Here is a 21,547-nt window from a genome sequence, read left to right as displayed (position 1 = left end):
TGGGAGTGGGGGGGTAGGGAAGTGGAGGAGTAGGGGAGTGGGGGGGGGAGTGTATTGGGGACTTTTTGGATAGCATTGGAAATGTAAATGAGGAAAATACCTAATAAAAAAAAAGAACAACAAAAAAAAAAGAAAACACAAACATTTTCACAAATGCTAGAGAGAGATAAATTTCTGAAAAGAAGAAGACTGAAACTACATTAAAACAAAAACTCTACCCAGTAATATTACCATAACGCTAGTTCATAAATATTAAAATATTGGGAAGGAAAGTTTACATGTAGAATACATGAAATATTCTTAAAATGCACAAAGGAAAATAATAGGCAAATTTTACATGAACACAATATAAATAGAAATTCACTTACATGAACAAATGGTAAAAATATATTTTAAAATGCTGAAACTTAGTAGTGACAATGGGCAGAATAAACAGTTCAGGAAGCTAATACCTATGGTGCATCTGTTGGGGTCTCTGGGGGCCTGACATTTAGTACCACTTCAACATTCACAAAAGATTTAATTATAACTGTGGTCCTGTATTAAGGATTAAAGATATTTTAGAAAATATTTCTTAAAGTAATACTTCCATAATTTCTAAATTTCCATGAAAACTCTTAACAAATGATGTACTTGTTCCACATATATGTGCAGTTGCTTTTTTGTACGAAGCAGAGTGATGACTTTCATATATCATTTCTATTCTGTATTTTTTTCTTAATATACTCTTTCTTTAAATAGTCCCCGTCAAAAAACAAATCTTATTTAATTCCCATTCATTTTTTATGAAAGATATATTTAAATAAAAATAAGTAATAAATGGAGAAAATAATGATAGCTGAGCATGAAAAATGAACACACAGATTGTATTACATTACTGACATGAAATAGACTCTAAGCAAGGATAATACAGTATTTTATTTAAATTATACCTGTTGCTTTAAAGAGCAATGTTATGTGAAGCTAAGACTATCTCTGCTTTTGGAATCCTTTGTGATTTAATGACTTTTTAGAAGCTTGAGTAAAAAGAACTCTATTGGAGAAAGTATGTTAAAAATTGTCAAAGATGATGGACAGGACTAAATGTTAATTAATGATGTCAATTAATGCAACTAACTATTGCAAGTGAATAGGACTTGAGTGATGCATTCAAATGATTTGACCCTTATTTCTAGGTTATAACTACTTCTGTACTATGAGATATTCTTGAAATTCTTCTCCTTTTGTCAAGGTTATAACACTAAGATTAATGATCAGATTTATTTGGATATGGAACAGAAATCTGACAATATAATTTTCATTGGAGCTGGGTGGTGGTGGCGGCGCACACCTTTAATCCTAGCACTTGGGAGGCAGAGGCAGGCAGATTTCTAGACAGCCAGGGCTACACAGAGAAATCCTGTCTCGAAAAAACTAAAAAAAAAAAAAAAAAAAAAAATGGTCAGGAATCACCTGGATTAATTATTTGCTCATAGACTAAAATTTCTGTGGTAAGTCTGGAAAGTTTGCCATGAAGTAAATATTGTGGTAACTCAAGAAATAACTTTATAATGTGGGTTACTTAATTCTTTTAGTGTATTTATAACTTATATTAGATACACAAAATGTAAGGGACATATTTCATGATATCATTTCTATGTCTGATATGTGAATGCCAAACTTACCCCGGCCCAAGATGAGGATCTAGGAAGGAAGAATCTGCAATAAGCAAACATAATAGTCTGGGGGAATTCAAGAATTCCCTGGTCTTGCAGACAGAACAGATCACTAGGCTGTTAACATCTATTCCAAGTTTCCTGGTGGAAAACAGGTATACTTCTCTTCCATTAAGAAGACAACCCTTTGTTGATGGCTTAGTCGCTGGGAGTTCTGGGGGTCTAGTTGGTTGATATGGATCCAGCTGCATATGTAGCAGAAGATGGCCTTGTCATGCATCAATGAAAGGAGAGGCCCTTGGTCCTATGAAGGCTCTATAGATGCTTCAGTGTCAGGGAATTGAGGGCATGGAGGTTGGAGTAGGTGGGTGAGTGGAGGAACACACTCATGGAAACAGGGGGAGGGAGGATATGATAGGGTGTTTCCAGGAGGGTGGGAAACCAGGAAAGTGGGATAACATTTGAAATGTAAATAAAGAAAGTATCCAATTAAAAAAAAGACAAACCTGCCACATTTCTGGTTTCCCTAATGCTTCTATGTAGGCACAAGGTCCTCATACCCTGTATACCTCCAAGCCAAATAACATGAAGTTAGTCCCTAGGATCAACATGCTGGAAGGGAGAACAAACTCACAAATTGTCCTCTGATGTTCACATATCTACAATGGCATTTATACCTACATAAATGCACACAACTAAATAAATGTAAAACACTAATACTACAATGAATAATCAATGCTTTGGGGTAAATTTTCAAAAAATAGTATATGTATTTTAGTAATTTAAAATTGAACGTTTGTCCATGTAATGATTACATTTTCTTGCTATGTAAGCTATACAGTTATGACCTTATGTTTTGCTATTCAGATCACAGAAATATTTTCTAGTAAATTATAATATATGGAGCAAGAATGCTCTATAATGTCTATAAAGTAGACATCAGCCTAAAAATATCTCTAAGCAAGTTGATCCCAGCTTGTTATAAATAGTTTCCAAAAATTTTAGAAACTGAGTAAGTGCAGAATTAGATTGGAGTCATGGGCAAGGACTACCTTGCTTTATCTTTTTTTTTTTAAATTATTTATTTTGATGCCAGAAGAAGGTGTTGGATCTAATAGACTAATAGACTAAATACACAAATGCAACCTGCTCAGTCCGTATCCTATTACTTGAATCCATGTTTTCAGGGTTGAACAGTTGGAATTAGACAACCAATTGGTGTGCTCTTCCCCAGGGAAGACTATTTCTCCTGCTCTCAGCATGTCTTACTTGCCTATATGTCTATGTGTAGGGCTGATGTCTTGTGGGCTTTCCTCTGTTCATTTTAGCATATCTTGTTTTTCTTGTTTAGCAGAAATGCAGCTTCTGAAATTTCAAGGAGTCATAATCTTTAATTTTTTTGATGGATTTTCATGAAGGTTGTTTATTTCAGCATTTATTGATATCAATGTTATTTATTTATTATTTATTTATTTATTTATATTAAACTCCAGATTTATTTCCTCTCCCTCTCCACACTCATACCACATCCCATACTTCCTTACTGCCCCCTCTGGCTCCATGAGGATGCCCACTCCTCAACCCCTGCCCCACCAGACCTCTAAACTTCCTTGGGCCTCCAGTCTCTTGAGGGTGCATCTTCTCTGGCTAAACCCAGACCTGGTAGTCCTCTGCTGTATATGTATTGGGGGCCTCATAACAGCTGTTGTATTTTGTCTGGTTGGTATTCTAGAATCTAAGAGATCTTGGGGGTCCAGGTTTATTGAGATTGCTGGTCCTCCTACAGGGTTGACCTCCTCCTCAGCTTCTTCTAGCTTTCCCCTAATTCAACCACAGGGGTCAGCAGCTTCTGTCCTTTGGTTGAATGCAAATATCTGCATCTGACTCTTTCAGCTGCTTGTTGGGTCTTTTGGAAGGCAGTCATGATAGGGCACATTTTGTGAGTGTTCCATAGCCTCCTTAATAGTGTTAGGTTTTGGGGCCTACCCTTGAGCTGGATCCCACTTTGGGCCTGTCACTGAACCTTCTTTTCCTTAGGCTTCTTTCTATTTCCATCCCTGCAGTTCTTTCAGACAGGAACAATTATGGGTCAGAAATGTGACTGTGAGATTGCAACTCTATCCCTTACTCGATGTCCTGCCTTTCGCTGGAGATGGGTTCTACAGTTCCCTTTCCCCAATGTAGGGCATTTCAACTAAGGTCTCTCTCATCGAGTCCCAAGTGTATCTCACCTCCCAGGCCTCTGGTCCATTCTGGAGGATCCCCCAAACCTCATATCTCCTAAGATTTCACATTTCTATTCTTTCTGCTGGCCCTCAGGGACTTCAGTCCTTTTCCCCAATCCAATACCTAGTCATGTTCCCCTTTCTGCCCCGCCCCATCCCTTTTCCCTCCCAGGTACCTCCCTTCTCCCCCTTTGTGGTTGCTTTCTTCTCCCTCCCAAGTAGGACTGAGGCATCCTCACTTGGGCCCTTCAGCTTGTTGACTTTCTTGAGTTCTGTATCTTAGGTATTTGGCACTTTTCTTTTTTGGCTAATATCCATTTATTAGTGAGTACATACCATGCATTTTCTTTTGGGTATGAGTTACCTCACTCAGGATAACATTTTTTAGTTCCATCCATTTTCCTGCAAAACCCAGGATGCCCTCTTTCTTAATAGCTGAGTAGTATTCCATTGTGTAAATGAACCACATTTTCTGTATCCATTCTTCTGTTGTGGGACATCTGGGTTGTTTCCATCTTCTAACTATCACAAACAAGACCACTGTGAATATAGTGGAACATGTGCCCTTCTGGCATGGTGGGGCATCTTTTGGGTATATTCCCAAGAGGGGTATTGCTGGGTCTTCAGGTAGATCTATTTCAGTTTTCTGAGAAAACTCCAGATTGATTTCCAGAGCAGTTGTACCAGTTTGCAATCCCACCAGCAATGGAAGAATGTTCTTCTTTCCTCACATCCTTGCCAACATGTTGTCACCTGAGATTTTGATCTTAGTCATTCTGATTGGTATAAGGTGGAATCTCAGGGTCGTTTTGATTTGCATTTCTCTGATCACTAAGGACTTTGAACGTTTCTTTAGGTGTTTCTCAGCCATTCGAGATTCCTCTGTTGTGAATTCTCTGTTTAGTTCTATACCCCATTTTTTGATTGGGTTGTTGGGTTTTTAGTGGTTTGCTTCTTGAGTTCTTCATATATTTTGGGTGTTAGCCTTCTTTTGGATGTTAGGTTAGTGAAGATGTTTTTCTAATCTGTAAGTTGCTGTTTTGTCTTATTGGCTATGTCTTGTGCCTTACAGAAACTTTCCAGTTTCATGAGGTCCCATTTATCAACTCTTGATTTTAGAGCATGAGCCATTGGATGTCTCTTTAGGAAATTTCCCACTGTGCCAATGAGTTCAAGGCTCTTTCTCACTTTCTCTTCTATTAGATTCAGTGTATCAGGTTTTATGTTGAGGTTCTTGACCCACTTGGACATTAGCTTTGTGAAAATTGAACTTATAGCATACTGCCCTGTTGTTTGGCTTTTGTAATCTTTCTATCTCACCTTCTGCCATGTTCTCCAAGCCTTGGGTGTACGAGTTGTTTTGAAGATGCACATATTGGGATGGTGCTCTATAGCTCTCCAATTCTCCCATAGGAAATATTTATTTGCAAAAAAGTATAGAGTATTTAATGTGGCCACTGATCATTAGTTAATCATTAAAAGCAAATATATTTATTTTTTCTAGATTTTATTTATTTCATCAACATATATATTATATTCTATCATTATTGAACAAGTTCATACATTATATATATATATATATATACATATATATATACATATATATAACAGATAAATAAAACATAAACATATTTCTAATTCTAGGTAGAATTTTCCAAATAACTGGCAAAACATTACAGTATCATAGGTAATACTAGATTTAAAATACCTTCCTTGTATTTACTCAGCAACTGTCTATCTCTAGTTAAGTGTTTACCTTGCTAACATAAATAGAGAATGCTTAATGAATATTTGATTTATGAATGAATTACGTATGGTGTCATTTAGAATATGAAATGTATAATCTGAAGATGCTAAAAGGATTACAACCACAAAATTTACATGTTTTAGTACTGCACACCAAACCAGAATTATGTAAATTCCACTTTCTTTTGAAAGATACATTATCATGATTTTTAAATTTATTTTTTGAGCTTATAATTTTTATTGGTTGTTTTAATTATTTACATTTAAAATATTATCCCCCTTCCTGTTTTTACCTCTGCAAACCACTTATTCCAACTCTCATCCCCACTGCTTCTATGATGGTGCTCCCCCACCCACCCAACCACCCACCCACCCACTCCCACTTCACATCATTAGCATCCCCCTGTGCTGGAAAACCAAGCCTCCACAGGACCAAGGGCCTCCCCTCCCTTTGATGCCAAATAAGGCATTCCTCTGCTACATATGCAGATGGAACCATGGGTTCCTCCATGTGTACAGTTTGGTTGATGGTTTAGTCCCTGAGTGTGTGTGTGTGTGGGCGGGGAGGGGTCTAGTTGGTTGGTATTGTTATTTTTCATATGGGGTTGCAAACCACTTCAACTTCTTCAGTCATTTCCCTAACTCCTCCATTGGGGTTTCCGTGCTCAGTCCAATGGTTGGCTGTGAACATCCACATCTGTATTGGTCAGGATATGCCTGAGCTTCTCAGGGGACAGCTATACCAGGCTCCCATCAGCAAGTGCTTCTTGGTATCAGCAGTAGTCTATGGGTTTGGTGTCTGCAGATGAGATTAATCCCTAGGTGAGGCAGTTTCTGGATGGTCTTTCATTCAGTCTCTGCTCCACTCTTTGTCCCTGCATTTCATGTGAGCCTGTGAGTCTGTGAGCATGGGTGTTTCAGTACTCTTTGGAGGTAAGGGTTCAAGCTTTTTCTCTGAGGGACTGGGCTGTGGAGGGCTTTGACACAGGGTCAACTCCGGGGCATAAATAGAAACTGGAAGGATCATGTCCCTGGCTACACTGTGGTTCCTTTGTCCACTGGGCCCCAGGTGGGTACCAATTTGGCCAGGTATTGGGGTGGTAATGGTGGTCTCATTTGTAATTTTAGGTGTATCAACACTCCTGGGGAACAAGCTTTCTCTGCGTGGGATTAGGGTGCAGATGGTTGTAGCACAGGTTAAGCTGCCAGGTGCAGATGGAAACTGGAAGGCATATATCTTCATTTGTACTGGTTGTGATTCTGTAATGCTCTCCAGCATAGCATGATTTTTCTAAGGGTATAGCAGTGTTAGATATATCTTGGCAATTCCAATAGCTCTCTAATTATACTCAAAATCCACTCAAAACCTAATATTGAATACCTAGCCAGTTACCTAGAGCTAGTGAAATCACAGTTTTTGGAGCTTCTTTGAGGGAAACACATTCATCTATCCTGTTTCATAGTCATTTTGCCTGTAGTAGAAGTTTCTTTGAAATGTAAATGAAGAAAATATCTAATGAAAAAAAATAACGTTAAAAAAAGAAGTTATTTCTTTGGGATTCCAGTTTGTATAGAATAGCAACAGCTCTCCAGCAATCTTCCAGAATTCCAGCGTCATATCAAGACTCTGAGACATTCAGCCTTGTGCATTAAAGAACTCAGGAATTCTTGGCATTTCTGTTGTGAAACAGTCACTGTTGCACTACGTAGTCTATATAGCCTGTAAGATATTCTAATAAATTACCATATACATACATACGTACATAAATACATACATATGATGAATAAAACCATCAAACATTCATACATTTAGATATTTTAAAATTATAATTTTAATTGATGAAATATATTTAATATATTTTACTTCAGTGCATTTGTGCACTGTGAAATATTAAAATGTAGCTAATTAATGTGAATTATATTGGATAGTTAATATTTTGTGCTTTGAAAAATTTGCTGGAGCTGAAGGGGTCTGCAACTCTATAGGTGGAACAACAATATGAAGTAATCAATACCCCCAGAGCTCGTGTCTCTAGCTGCATATGTAGAAGAAGATGGCCTAGTCGGCCATCATTGGAAAGAGAGGCCCCTTGGTCTTGCAAACTTTATATGCCCCAGTACAGGGGAATGCCAGGGCCAAGAAGTGGGATTGGGTAGGTAGGGGAGCAGGGCAGGGGGAGGGTGTAGGGGACTTTTGGGATAGCATTTGAAATGTAAATGAAGAAAATATCTAAATTTTTTTTTTTAAAAAAAGAAAAATTTACCTTCAATTTATCATGATTTCAAGAATAAAATATTTTATGTCTACGTAGAAGTGTTTCATGATAGACTTTTGTGAACTTAGGCCTTTTACCAGTGTCAAATTATATATAGAGTACAACTCTTTAAAAACATTTATCTATTAGAGTATACTTAGATTGATTCTGTATTTTGGGTTTTGAGAATGCCAGGCACTGGAGTGCATCAACCTCTGAAAGTGTTTATTATACATGTCTCCCCCCACTTTTAATTTTTTTCCTTGGTAACAGCTGTGCTAAAGTTGTCTTGTGGGGATTTTGTTTTAAACTTTCATGTTAGTGATACTGGGTGTTTCACATATCATGCTTTCATGTCTTTTTAATGAGACACCTATTATAATCCTTTGTCCTGTTTTAAATCAGAATATTTATTTTCTTCTTTTGAATTGTCTGAGTTGTTGTATTTTAGATAATAACCCATTGTTACAACGTACTCTTTCTAAGTATTTTTCCACATGCTGTCTCTTCAGTGCATTGCTTGATTCCTACAGTACACAGAAACTTCTTAGTTTGACAGAATTCATTTAATACATTTAATTTTTTTCCAGTCCTTTTGGTAGCCAAGTCTCAAGTCCTTCTGCACATCAATGCATGATGATTTTCTTGGGGAAGTTGTCTATTATTCAAAGAGCATTTGCATGCCTTCTTTCTTGATCTTGCCTGTGACAAAATTTGATCTGAATAATATTTCTGCTAATGTATTTGATAAATTCCTGAGTGTTATTTGTATGCAGCCTTCAGATGAATTAATTCCAGAGATATTTGCCTTTGCCTTCTAGTTGCTATAAAGACATGCACTACCTGCTGCCATTAAATTTCTCATCCTGCTTGTGATACTCTGCAATAGTGTAGTCATAGAAATGTAATAACATTTCTAGATCTTTTTTATCCTTAGAATCCACAGTAAAAATGATTAAGTGCCAACACAGAGATTCTGGGAAACAATAGAATCCATTAATTAGAGTACTACTCAAGGGGAAGAAACAGGAAACCCAGCAACAAATAGACTTAATAACAAGAAACCAGAAGATATAGACTGCAGAAGAGAGAAGCTAGACAGAGGAATTAGATTCCACTGAGCATTAGTGACATAAAACACTCTGCTTAATTGATAGATTGTAGGACTTAGCCAGACAGGTAAGATCTCCAGCCTTCTGGGCTTCTTGCCAGGTCTGTACTGGAGAATGTTGGGAAGCCTTTATTCTAATATCTCAGTAAGTGATAGTTACCTGATGTCTTAGACACACAGGAGAGAGTTGCTATGGAGCTAAAAATGATTATAATTGCACTTCAGAGAAGATTGGGGCTAATACCCTGATACCCCATGAGCCACAAACAAGTCTGCCATGCAGGACCAGGATTGAGAGAGGTTTTTAAATAAAGAACCAGAAGAAAGCAGATCTAACTAAATTCATTTAAACCTGAAAAGTTTGGGACCTCTTTGGTTGTCTAATACACTCTTTGATCTGAAAGCACTAGAAAATACACTGTGCATTTGTGTATTTGTGTCTCTGTTATAGATATATATCCTATGTGAAATTTAAAATCATGATTTGATTAAGAAAAATAGCTACTGAATTTATTATATGCTTTTGTGTCTCTTTTACTTTTCTTATATCAGTGTCACAATTCTATGTTCAAAAATGGTTAAACAGTATGACTCAAAAAAAGCTTGTATTTAAGTATGTATTAGGATAGAAACATCATTAATTATACATGCATACTGAATTCATTTATATAAAATCACTACATCATCATTAAATAAACTTGGCTATTACAGATGATCTGAGCAAACAAAATATAAGTGTTTTCTTATCTCAAGAGTTACACTGTCTGACTGGTCATTTTCGGTGTTTTAGGAAATTGCATCTAAACTGTTAGGTTGCAGGAATAAGAGATTGGAAGAAATATTACGAACACTCAGTTGGTTGAGTTGGAAAAGGGTGCTTAGACTGAGGCAAAGATCCCCTATTCCACATGTCACAGAATTTTCTCTGTTCTAAGTTAGGATACATAGGATAAGAGTTTTGAGCAGGTTGAACATTCAATGTAAGGATAGTAGGGGACTTGGAAATATATGCATCTAGTATTGAGCATTCATATGTATGTATATGACTCTAACCATACATTTCTCTATTGGGATTCAGTCATTAGAACAAAGTTTAAAGAAAAACAATATTAGTTTAGAATATAATACATCTAGTAACAGATAAATAATATTGCATCACCAAGTTTAATTAGAAGAGTAGCTTTGTGGGTAATGAGGTTTAGGGACTTCCTTCAGCCAGTGTGACACAATTCTGTGCCCTAGACAGAGGCAACATATACTCTACTCTGTATTTTATAAGCACCAGCCATGCAAATTATTGATATTGAACTAGCTATAGGAAATAAAGTGAAGGCAATGCGAGGGTAAGGGGTAGGAGAGAGTCCACGGAGCAGATTGGTGTTCTTCCTTGTCAATAAAATGGTGTAGAAATCTTGCTACAATGGTTCTTGAGATTTGTTTCTGCCCACTAGTACTTTGGATTTACATTAAGAACAGGACAGAGTAAGCTGGTTTCATGTGTTGTTATCATTACCAACTATTGTGCAATACTTGTTTCAGGGTACAAAAACAGGTATTGCTGGTATCTGTAAGTCATGGAATGAAATTATTACCTATAGACTACACATTCCAGTCATCAGTTCCAGGGTGATTATTTCAGAGAGAGAGAGAGAGAGAGAGAGAGAGAGAGAGAGAGAGAGAGAGAGCTCACTTATCTCTGTATAGATAACTACCAGCAGTATATCATTTCCTTTCAGTTTCCTAGACTCTTTAAGATTTATAAGCATAGCTGAATAAAGCCACCACATATATCTGCATGGCTATTGCAGATATAGTGCTTTTACTAAATATTTTCTTCATTTACATTTCAAATGCTATCCCCAAAGCCCCCTATACCCACCCCTCGCCCTGCTCCCCAACCCACCTACTCCCGCAAATATTTTAAGTTAAAAATCGATCCTCTGGTTTATTTTCCTTGCTTCATTTAGATTGCTCAATAAATTTGCAATGGACTATGAAGTATATGCTTCTAAATATGTTGAAAAGTGCTAAGGACATTTGAAATTTCTCAGGTAGAAAGAGTCCATCAAATTGTCTTTAAAATCCATTAAAGCAAGGAAAGCCTAACATTTTATAGCAAATGCTTGTCAAGTATTTTGTTTCATATAGCAATTATAAATGTGCTCACCTTAATTCAATATCTTAAAAATACTGCCCCCCCCCTTTTCTTAAGACTCAAACTCACTATGCAGATAGCCTCAAACACACTGTATTCCTTCTGTCTTTATGGGATCTCTTTTTCCTTTGTTAGGACTTTCAGAATATAACATTTTAAAATCAGCTTTCCTTAACATAGTTCTGTTGATAGAGTTTACAAGGATTCAGAAGACGGATACAACATTTCTACTGATTTCAAGCTGCACAGTTAGGATCAGCACATCACAAGGACGCGTTCTTTTGAACAATCCTTTTGTTTTCACTTTCTTTTAAAAAATACCATCAAGTCCCTATGGGCAATCAAATGACAGCAAACTGGCATGCATTGGAGAGAGTCACAAACTGATGATGTGTTTTGGAGAGAGTCAACCTTGTTTCAGTACAGTAGCCTTTCGACCTTAAACTCTGATGAATTGTTCCAGCAGATGTTGATGATGAAGCACCTGAGGAGCTGGCCATGCTCACAACTTGGTCAACTGTAAGCCACAAAAGGTGTGCACATATCTGTGACAATGGAAAGGATGGTCAAGGCCTGACAAACAGGAATTTTTTTAACTGTCAGCACCAAGAAAAGCACCAGATGGCCTCAAACATCTTCATGTCTTTTCTCCTAGTCTTGTCTAGTTTATAGAGGTCATCTGATGTTATCCATGAATTTAATTGAAATGAACTATTAGGAAAGAACAGTTGTAAAAATTTGCCATGCTTCTGTAAGCATTTAAAAAAAATAAAAAGAAAGGAAAAAAGAAACAAAAAGTAGATAACTGTAATTCTTCTCATTTACTAGAGATGGACTTGAACACACTATAATTCTCAGGCCTCAAACTTGTGATCTAACTTGCCTCCCTTCCCAAGCAGCAAGGATGCCTGATCAGTGCTTATCAGGTTCAACTGCAACATGATTTTAACTTCTTGGTTATGTTTTGTACATGTTGGAAAAAAGACTAATAAATTTTATATAATATTTGATAGGGAAACTGAAACATATTGCTTGTCCAGAACTTTTGCCTAGTTCTATATTAACATGAAGTCCATACCAATATTTATCATTTGAAAAAAATGTACAACATTTTGAACAATATTACCATTGTTCAAATGGTGAACTATGATAATATTTTAAATGTTTACATCCATTATGTTCTTTCAATAACATCAACTAGGCACACTGATAGGAAATGAAGCCCACACAGAAGATTGATCTTTGTAAGGTCAGAGAAGAACAGATCCTTTAAATGAAGCAGAACACCTGCTTTTACACACTGCTGTGATCCAACTTCCTGCTGTTTGAACTGAATACTCACTGGGTGAACTCCTAGACTCCTCTCATGGCTTTAATGATTTGGGTCTTACATTAGAGTAACCTGTGTGCACGTGATGTGTTCCTGAGAGCAGGAAGAACATCTCTGGTGTGTTTTTAACTCTTCTGGTGTCATCTGCATGTCATTCATTTTGCACTTGATGAACAAATAATGAAGGACAGCATTTGTGGGAAAGATTCAGAAAAAAAAAAAAAAAAAAACCAAAACGAAACTAAGTAGAAAATCATACCCAGATTAAAAAGCAACTCTATGAATGTCAGACAGGAGTGTAATCATCTCAGATTATTGTTAATAGAAGATGAAGTCACAAAAGAGGATCATCAAATTTGAGTAAAACATCAAAATAATTAATATTATGTTGGTTTCACAAATAAAATTAATCCTAGATGTTCAGAAATTGGGTAATAGAAGCTACTTTTATTAGATAATGCACCAATTCATTATTTGATTTATAATATGAAATAGTGAAAATCACTAAATTTCTGAGTGACATGGTTGGAAATAAAAAAAGTAAAAATGAAAATAATTCCTAAGGTATTAGATACTATTCCTAAATGATTTACTCCTGACAATTTTCCAATGAAAATAATCAAATTATATTTACATTTTTATTTATAAAGATAAATTTAACTCAAAGGGAGAAATTAATTTTAATGTTCCTATTAGCCTTTCTCCTGGGTTCTGGGCATCCGAACCCAGAATCTAATGTGTCCACAATAATCACTTTTTCTACTAATATCTCTCTAGACTTCTTTTACTTATCAAATGATAATATTAATTCAATTTTTGAAAATATAGTGTAAAGAAAAAATAAATCTGCAGGCTAGGTTAAATTTTGCTGTAGGTTTTGAAGTGTGCTTTTGAAGATATTTAATTTTTCATAACATGGTTATATTCTTTGAACCAACACATTTTTAAAGTTATTATTATTTCCTTTCTATTTTGACATCTCTTATTTCTTAAGGTATTTAAAGCACTTAACATATTTTTGCATTTTATTTCCCTTTTTTGGTTCAAGTTCCCCATATACTGATACCACCAGTTTATGGTGTTTTCTTAATGTTTGTAGATTATTTGGAAAACTAGCCCTAATATATCTTAACTAAAACTCTTGGGATATTAGATCATAAATTATACTTTCAGAGTTTAACAGAATTTTGACTCTGGCATTAACTTACCTGTGTTTTTTTATAACTTTTTCTCATTAAAATACATAAGTATATACTGCTGAACAAAGATATCCAGTTATCCAGTTCCTCAGCCACGCATGACAGTGCACTTAAGGATTTTATTTTCCTCGAAAACTACTACTACATAAAAAGCTCATCCATCAAGTGTAATGAGAGCTGTCAAGAATATTTAGTGAGAAATAGCTGCTTGATATGCTAATCGCAGTCCCTTAGTGAATTCATTTTGTTCTGCTCCTTGACATTAATGGTTTTTATAATCTAATGAGTGATGTGTGCAGCAGGAGAAGGCCACAGGGAAAGACCACATAAACTTATAGTAGGAAAAGTCTTTATCAGTGTTTGCTCACGTGTAGCAAAATGCATCTGTATATGCCCACATGCTGCAGCTTTTATAGATTTCTATTTTAAGGAATCACTTGGCATTAGGGCTATTGTTTACACAATAATCACTTATCTTCTATGCCACTGTGTTTGCCTGGGCTCCTCAGTGGTTTTGGTTAGGGAAAAACTGTGAGGATACATGTATATCTTCACAAGTGTGTGATAATTCTGATTTCTTAAGAAACTACTGATTTACAAAGAAGAAGCTGTTGGAGCCAAAGAGGTGAAGGTGGGTTCAATAATGATTTGAATGGTTAAGTCACCAGTGTCATCTTTACTGCTTTGCTTTCTAGAGCTATGTTTGTCATTAATTTATGAGAACTTCCTTTATGGTATGGTTTTGAAAGTAGAATGTAGCACTTTTGTCAGGGACAGTGAAGTTAAATGCGGAGATGGATGCTTGAATGGCTTCTCAAGGTCCCTTTCTAGCGTTGCAATGGTAGTAATCTAAATGAAGTCAACCAAGTCAATAGTTAAGATTTGTAAGCTTTGTAATAGCTCACAATCTGAAATACACAATCAAACCTCACCAAGGGATGGGGGTCCTAACATTTCTTAACAGATTCACGTAAAATAAGTACTAAACATGTTTTATACTAAAACTCGAAAAAAATCAGACTTGTTTGGAGAACCAAACACTGAACATATTTGAATACCTTAAATATGCTATACATTGTGTGTGCGGGGGGGGGGGGATAGCATATTTTAAAATACATACAAGAGATACTAAAAGGGAGATTGTTTTTTAAGCATATAAAAAGAAAATTCAAATTTGGTCTAAAAGATATTTCTATTTTTCAAATCATTAGTTATGTTTAGTTAGGATCAAACTATACATTATAGATTAGAACTAGTGATCTACCTGCTTTTATTCTAGGTTCCTGAAGTTAAATGGAAATACTAACATCCTTTGCTTGCTTCAAGTTTTAATTAATTGAATAAGTTCATTTCATAGGAACAAGTAATCCAGTAAATTTGATAATGTATTTTTTTTGTAACCAATCACTTTTTTTCTAGCCTTACAACAGATTTTGGTATCTTTGTTTGTTTGGTTAAATTTTATGGATTGATTACTGTGTGTGTATCAGTATACATATATAAGCACACAATGGCATAGTACTTATACAGAAATCTGAGGAATAGGTTTTAGGGATTTTTTTCCCTCTACCTTTTGATTGTGACAAATAGGATGCCAGGTTTGGAAGCTAATATCCTTATTCACTAGATCACCATGCCTGCTAGCCCATCTCTTATATTTTTTTCATAACAACATTGTAGGCAGACAGTAATGACATTTTCATTTGCCTACTATGAAGTCCCCCAATTCTTGTGTAGCACATTTGCCATAAATACTCACAATGCTAATCACTAAGCAGTTTACAGCATTTCTGAATAGCTACAAGTCATAGTCTCCTGTTTAAAACTAAGGTTGTCAGCTCAATGGCACTGGGTGGCATTCCTTTTATTTCAGCTCCTTACATAAAGTGGACAGAAAATGGCAGTTCTATTAAGAGATTTGTGAAATTTAGAAAAATGGAAGTTCTTAGAACAAACCTTGGATATTTGTGCTTACTGTATTTGGTCAGGTTTTAATTCATTTAACAACTATTAGCTAAGTGGTTTCAAAAGTGCTGATTCTAATCTTGGACACGAACTAAGTGGGTCCTAGCACACCCAGGATCTTGGGATCACTGGTGAGTGGAATGAAACATCTGTTCCAAAAAACCCAGAGGGTCTTGAGCCAGCAGGAACAGGGACAAAGTTCACATGCCCAACCAGAAGCTGGGGTTCTATCCAGTCAACACCAGTCCCTAGCCTTCTTGGGTGTGAACTCAGCAGGCACTAGCACACCCAGGATCTTGGGGTCACTGAGACCAGTCTATGTAGGAGATCAAATGGGCAGCAGAAGCAACAGAGCTTCTTGGACAGGGTCTCTTTGGGCATTCTTCCTCAGCCAGGAGACAGATCTGAGACCCAGACACCTGGGCACCTTCCCCTCCAGAGGAGAGTTGGCCTCTAGGGAGGGCACTGACCTCAGAACTCAGGAGGTGTATGTGAGTTCCAGAATTCTGTGCAACTTCCCTGCAAGAGGAGAGCTTGGCAGCAGAAAGTGCTTTGAACACTGGGACTCAGGAGAGTTTTGGAATCCCAGGAGTGCTGATAGAGGATTAAAAAAAAATCACAGGAGGAACAACCTCCAGCCAGAGACAGCTAGAACATCTAACACCAGAGATTACCAGATGGCAAAAAGCAAACATAAGAATCTTACTAACAGAAACAAAGACCACTTGGCATCATCAGAACGGAGTATGCCCACCACAGAAGGCCTGGATACCCCAATACACCCAAAAAGCATGACTCAGATTTAAAATCATATTTCATGATGCTGGTAGAAGATTTTAAGAAGGGCATTAATAACCCACTTAAAGAAAGACAGGAGACCACTCCTTAACAGTTAAAAGTTCTTAAAGAATTACAAGAAAACACGGCTAAACAGGTAGAAGTCCTTAAAGAGGAAACACAAATATTCGTTGAAGAATTACAGGAAAATACAGCCAAACAGGTGATGGAATTGAACAAAACCATCCAAGACCTAAAAATGAAAGTAAAAACAATGAAGAAACCATAAAGGGAGACAACTCTGGAGATAGAAACCCTAGGAAAGAAATCAGGAACCACACATGCGAACATCAGCAACAGACTACAAGAGATGGAAGAGAGAATCTCAGGTGCAGAAGATTCCACAGAAAACATGGACACAACAATAAAAGAAAATGCAAAAAGATCCTAACCCAAAACATCCAGGAAATCCAGGACAAAATAAGGAGACAGAACATAAGGAAAATAGGCATAAATGAGAATGAAGAATTTTCAACTTAAAGGGCCAGTAAATATCTTCAACAAAGTTATAGAAGAAAACTTCTCTAACCTAAAGAGAGATGCCCATGAACATGCAAGAACCTACAGAACTCCAAATAGACTTGACCATAAGAGAAATTACTCCCAACACATAATAATCAGAACAACAAATGCAATAAATAAAGATAGAATATTAAAAGCAGTAAGGGAGAAAGGTCAAGTAACATATAAAGGCAGACCTATTAGAATTACACCAGACTTCTCAGAGACTATGAAAGCCAGAAGACCCTGGACAAATGTTATACAGACTCTAAGAGAACACAAATGCCAGACTAGGCTTCTATACCCAACAAAACTTTCAATTACCATAGATGGAGAAATCAAAGTATTCCATGACAAAACCAAACTCACGCAATATCTTTCCATTAATACAGCCCTTCAAAGGAAAATAAAGTGAAAACACAAACACAAGCATGAAAAGTACACCCTAGAAAAAGCAAGAAAGTAATGCTTCAACAAACCTAAAAGAAGACAGCTCAAGAACAGAATCCCAACTCTAACAACAACAACAACAAAACAAAAACAGGAAGCAACAGTTACTTTTCCTTAATACCTCTTAGTATAAATGGACTAAATTCCCAAATAATAAGACATAGATTAACAGACTAGCTACATAAACAGGACCCAACTTATTACTGCTTACAGGAAGCCAAACTGAGGGAAAAAGATAGACACTACCTCAGAGTAAAAGGCTGGGAAACAATTTTCAAGCAAATGATCTGAAGAAACAAGCTGGAGTAGCCATTCTAATATTGGATAAAATTGATCTCCAACCCAAATTTATCAAAAAAGACAAGGAGGGGCACTTCATAAACATCAAAGGTAAAACCTACCAAGATGAACTTTCAATTCTGAATATATATGCTCCAAATGTAAGGGCAGCCACATTCATTATAGAAACTATAGTAGAGTTCAAAGCACACATTGTACCTCACACAATAATAGTGGGAGGCTTCAACACCCCACTCTCATCAATGAACAGATTCTGAAAACAGAAACTAAACAGAGACACATTGAAACTAACAAGTTATGAAACAAACAGATTTAACATATATCTACAGAACATTTTATCCTAAAACAAAAGGATATACCTTCTCCTCAGCACCTCATGGCACCTTCTCCAAAATTGACCATATAATTGGTCACAAAACAGGCCTTCCAGATACAAAAATATTGAAATTATCCCATGCATCCTATCAGATGACCATAGACTAAGGCTGATCTTCAACAACAACATAAATAATACAAAGCCAACATTCACATGGAAGCTGAACAATCTACTCAATGATACCTTGGTCAAGGAAGAAATAAAGAAATTAAAGACTTTTTAGAGTTTAATGAAAATGAAGCCACAGCATACCCAAACTTATGGGACACTATCAAATCAGTCCTAAGAGGAAAACTCATAGATCTGAGTACCTCAAAAACAAACAAACAAACAGACAAACAAAACTTAGAGAGAGCACATACTAGTAGCTTGACGTACACCTAAAAGCTCTAGAGCAAAAGGAAGCAAACTCACCCAAGAGGAGTAGATGGCAGGAAATAATCAAACTTAGGGTGGAAATCAACCAAGTGGAAACAAAAAGAACTATTCAAATAATCAATCAAGCCAGGAGCTGGTTCTTCGAGAAAATCAAAAGGATAGATAACCCTTAGGTAGGCTAAATAAAGAGCACAGGGACAGTGTCCTAATTAAGGAAACCAGAATAAAAAGGGAGACATAACAACAGAACTTGTGGAAATCCAAAACATCATCTGATCCTACTACAAAAGGTCTTACTCAACAAAACTGGAAAACCTGGATGACATGGACAAATTTCTAGACAGATACCAGGCACCAAAGTTATATCAGGATCAGATTAATGACCTAAACAGTCCCATATCCCCTAAAGAAATAGAAGCAGTCATTAATAGTCTCCCAACCAATAAAATCCCAGGACTAGATGGGTTTAGTGCAAAGTCTTATCAAACCTTCAAAGAAGACCTAATTCCAATTCTCCTCAAACTATTTCACAAAATAGAAACAAAAGGTACTCTACACAATTCATTGTATGAAGTCACAATGACTCTAATACCTAAACCACATAAAGACCCAGTAAAGAAAGAATACTTCAGACCAATTTCCCTTATGAATATCGATGCAAAAATACTCAATAAAATTCTCACGAACCCAAGAACACACCAAAACAAACATCCATCATGATAAAGTAGGCTTCATTCTAGGGATGCAGGGATGGTTTAATATATGGAAATCCATCAACGTAATCCACTATATAAACAAACTCAAAGAAAAAGCACATGATCATCTTGTTAGATGCTGAGAAAACATTTGATAAAATTCAAAACCCATTCATGATAAAAGTCATGGAAAGAACAGGAATTCAAGGCCCATACCTAAACATAATAAAAGCAATATACAGCAAACCAGTAACCAACATTAAGCTAAATGGAGAGAAACTTGAAGCAATCTCACTAAAATCAGCCAGTAGACAAGACTGCCCACTTTCTCCCTACTTATTCAATATATACTTAAAGTCCTAGCCAGAGCAATTAGACAACAAATGGAGATCAAGGGGATACAAATTGGAAAGGTGTTGGGAATTATTAAGACAACACAATTGTCCTGATCTCTGAATTGGGCCTCTTCCCCCGAGAAGAAAAGGGGGTCAAAAGCGGGCCATGATGCACCACTCCTAGAACGACCACAGATTATTCCATCCCTAAGTGCTGGATGTCCTGACCACAAGATGTACCCTGATACCACCAAGTTCCTGCTTCCCCGTGTAGTCAGCAAAAGAAAAATTTCTGCTGCCCTATCCCTCCTGCTGAGAAGTACTTCCTCCTTTTTCTTGTGCATTTCCGCTGCCCCATTCTTCGTGCTGAGAAGTACTTCCCCTTTTGCTTGTGCATTTAAGCCTTGAGCCTTGCTGAATACATTGAGACCTTGATGCTAATCAGACTGCTTCCTTGTGTCGTACATTGCATTTGGTTCTTGTCTCTCCGTACCCCCATTTGGTTCTTAGGAGAAGGTCCCTTCGAGATCCTTGAATAACTGCACCTGCTGGACAGGTCAGAAAGGAAGAAGTCAAAAAATTCACTTTTTGCAGATGATATGGTAGTATATATATATTTAAACCTAAAAATTCCACCAGAGAACTCCTAATCCTGATAAACAGCTTCAGTGAAGTAGCTGAATATAAAATTAACTCAAACACATCAGTGGCCTTTCTCTACAAAAAGGATAAACAGGCTGAGAAAGAAATTGGGGAAACACACCCTTGACAATATTCACAAATAATATAAAAGACCTTGGTATGACTCTAACTATGGAAGTGAAAGATCTGTGTGATAGGAACTTGAAGTCTCTGAAGAACAAAATCAAAGAAGATCTCAGAAGATTGAAAGAATTCCCAAGCTCACGGATTGGCAGGATTAATATAGTAAAAATGGCTATCTTTCAGAAAGCAATCTACAGATTCAATGCCATCCCCATCAAAATTCCAATTCAATTCTTCACAGAGTTAAAAAGGGCAATTTGCAAATTCATCTGGAATAACAAAAAACATAGCATAGCAAGAACTATTTGCAAAGATAAAAGAATCTCTGGTGGAATCACCATGCCTGACTTCAAGCTGTACTACAGAACAATTGTGATAAAAACTGCATGGTACTGGTAAAGCAACAGTCAGGTAGACCAGTGCAACAGAATTGAAGACCTAGAACTGAACACACACACCTGTGGTCACTTGATTTTTGTCAAAGGAGGTAAAACCATCCAGTGGAAAAAAGACAGCATTTTCAATAAATTTTGCTGGAACAACTGGCGGTTATCATGTAGAAGAATGTGAACTGATGCATTCTTATCTCCTTGTACAAAGCTCAAGTCTAAGTGGATCAAGGAACTCCACATAAAACCAGAGACACTAAATCTTATAGAGAAAATATGGAAAAGCCTCTTAGATATGGGCTTAGGGGAAAAATTCCTGAACAGAAGAGCAATGGCTTGTGCTGCAAGATCAAGAATCGACAAATGGGACCACATAAAATTGCAAAGCTCCTGTAAGGCAAAAGACACTGTCAATAAGACAAAAAGTCCACCAACAGATTGGGAAAGGATCTTTATCAATCCTAAATCAGATAGGGGACTAATATCCAATATATATATATATATTGGATATCTTGAGTTCTTCATATATATATATATATATAAAGAACTCAAGAAGGTTGACTCCAGAAAATCAAATAACCCCAATAAAAATGGGGTACAGAGCTAAACAAAGAATTCTCACCTGAGGAATACTGAATGGCTGAGAAGAACCTGAAAAAATGTTCAACATCCTTAATCATCAGGGAAATGCAAATCAAAACAACCCTGAGATTCCACCTCACACCAGTCAGAATGGCTAAGATCAAAAATTCAGATGACAGCAGATGCTGGCTCTTCTGTTCAGGAATTTTTCCCCTATGTGGAGAAAGAGGAACAATCCTCCATTGTTGGTGGGATTGCAAGCTGGTACAACTACTCTGGAAATCAGTCTGGCGGTTCC

Source organism: Mus caroli, chromosome 1, assembly GCF_900094665.2.
Source record: "Mus caroli chromosome 1, CAROLI_EIJ_v1.1, whole genome shotgun sequence".
Classification (NCBI taxonomy): domain Eukaryota; kingdom Metazoa; phylum Chordata; class Mammalia; order Rodentia; family Muridae; genus Mus; species Mus caroli.
The sequence above is the reverse complement of the archived record's forward strand: the minus strand, read 5'-3'. Positions refer to the sequence as shown.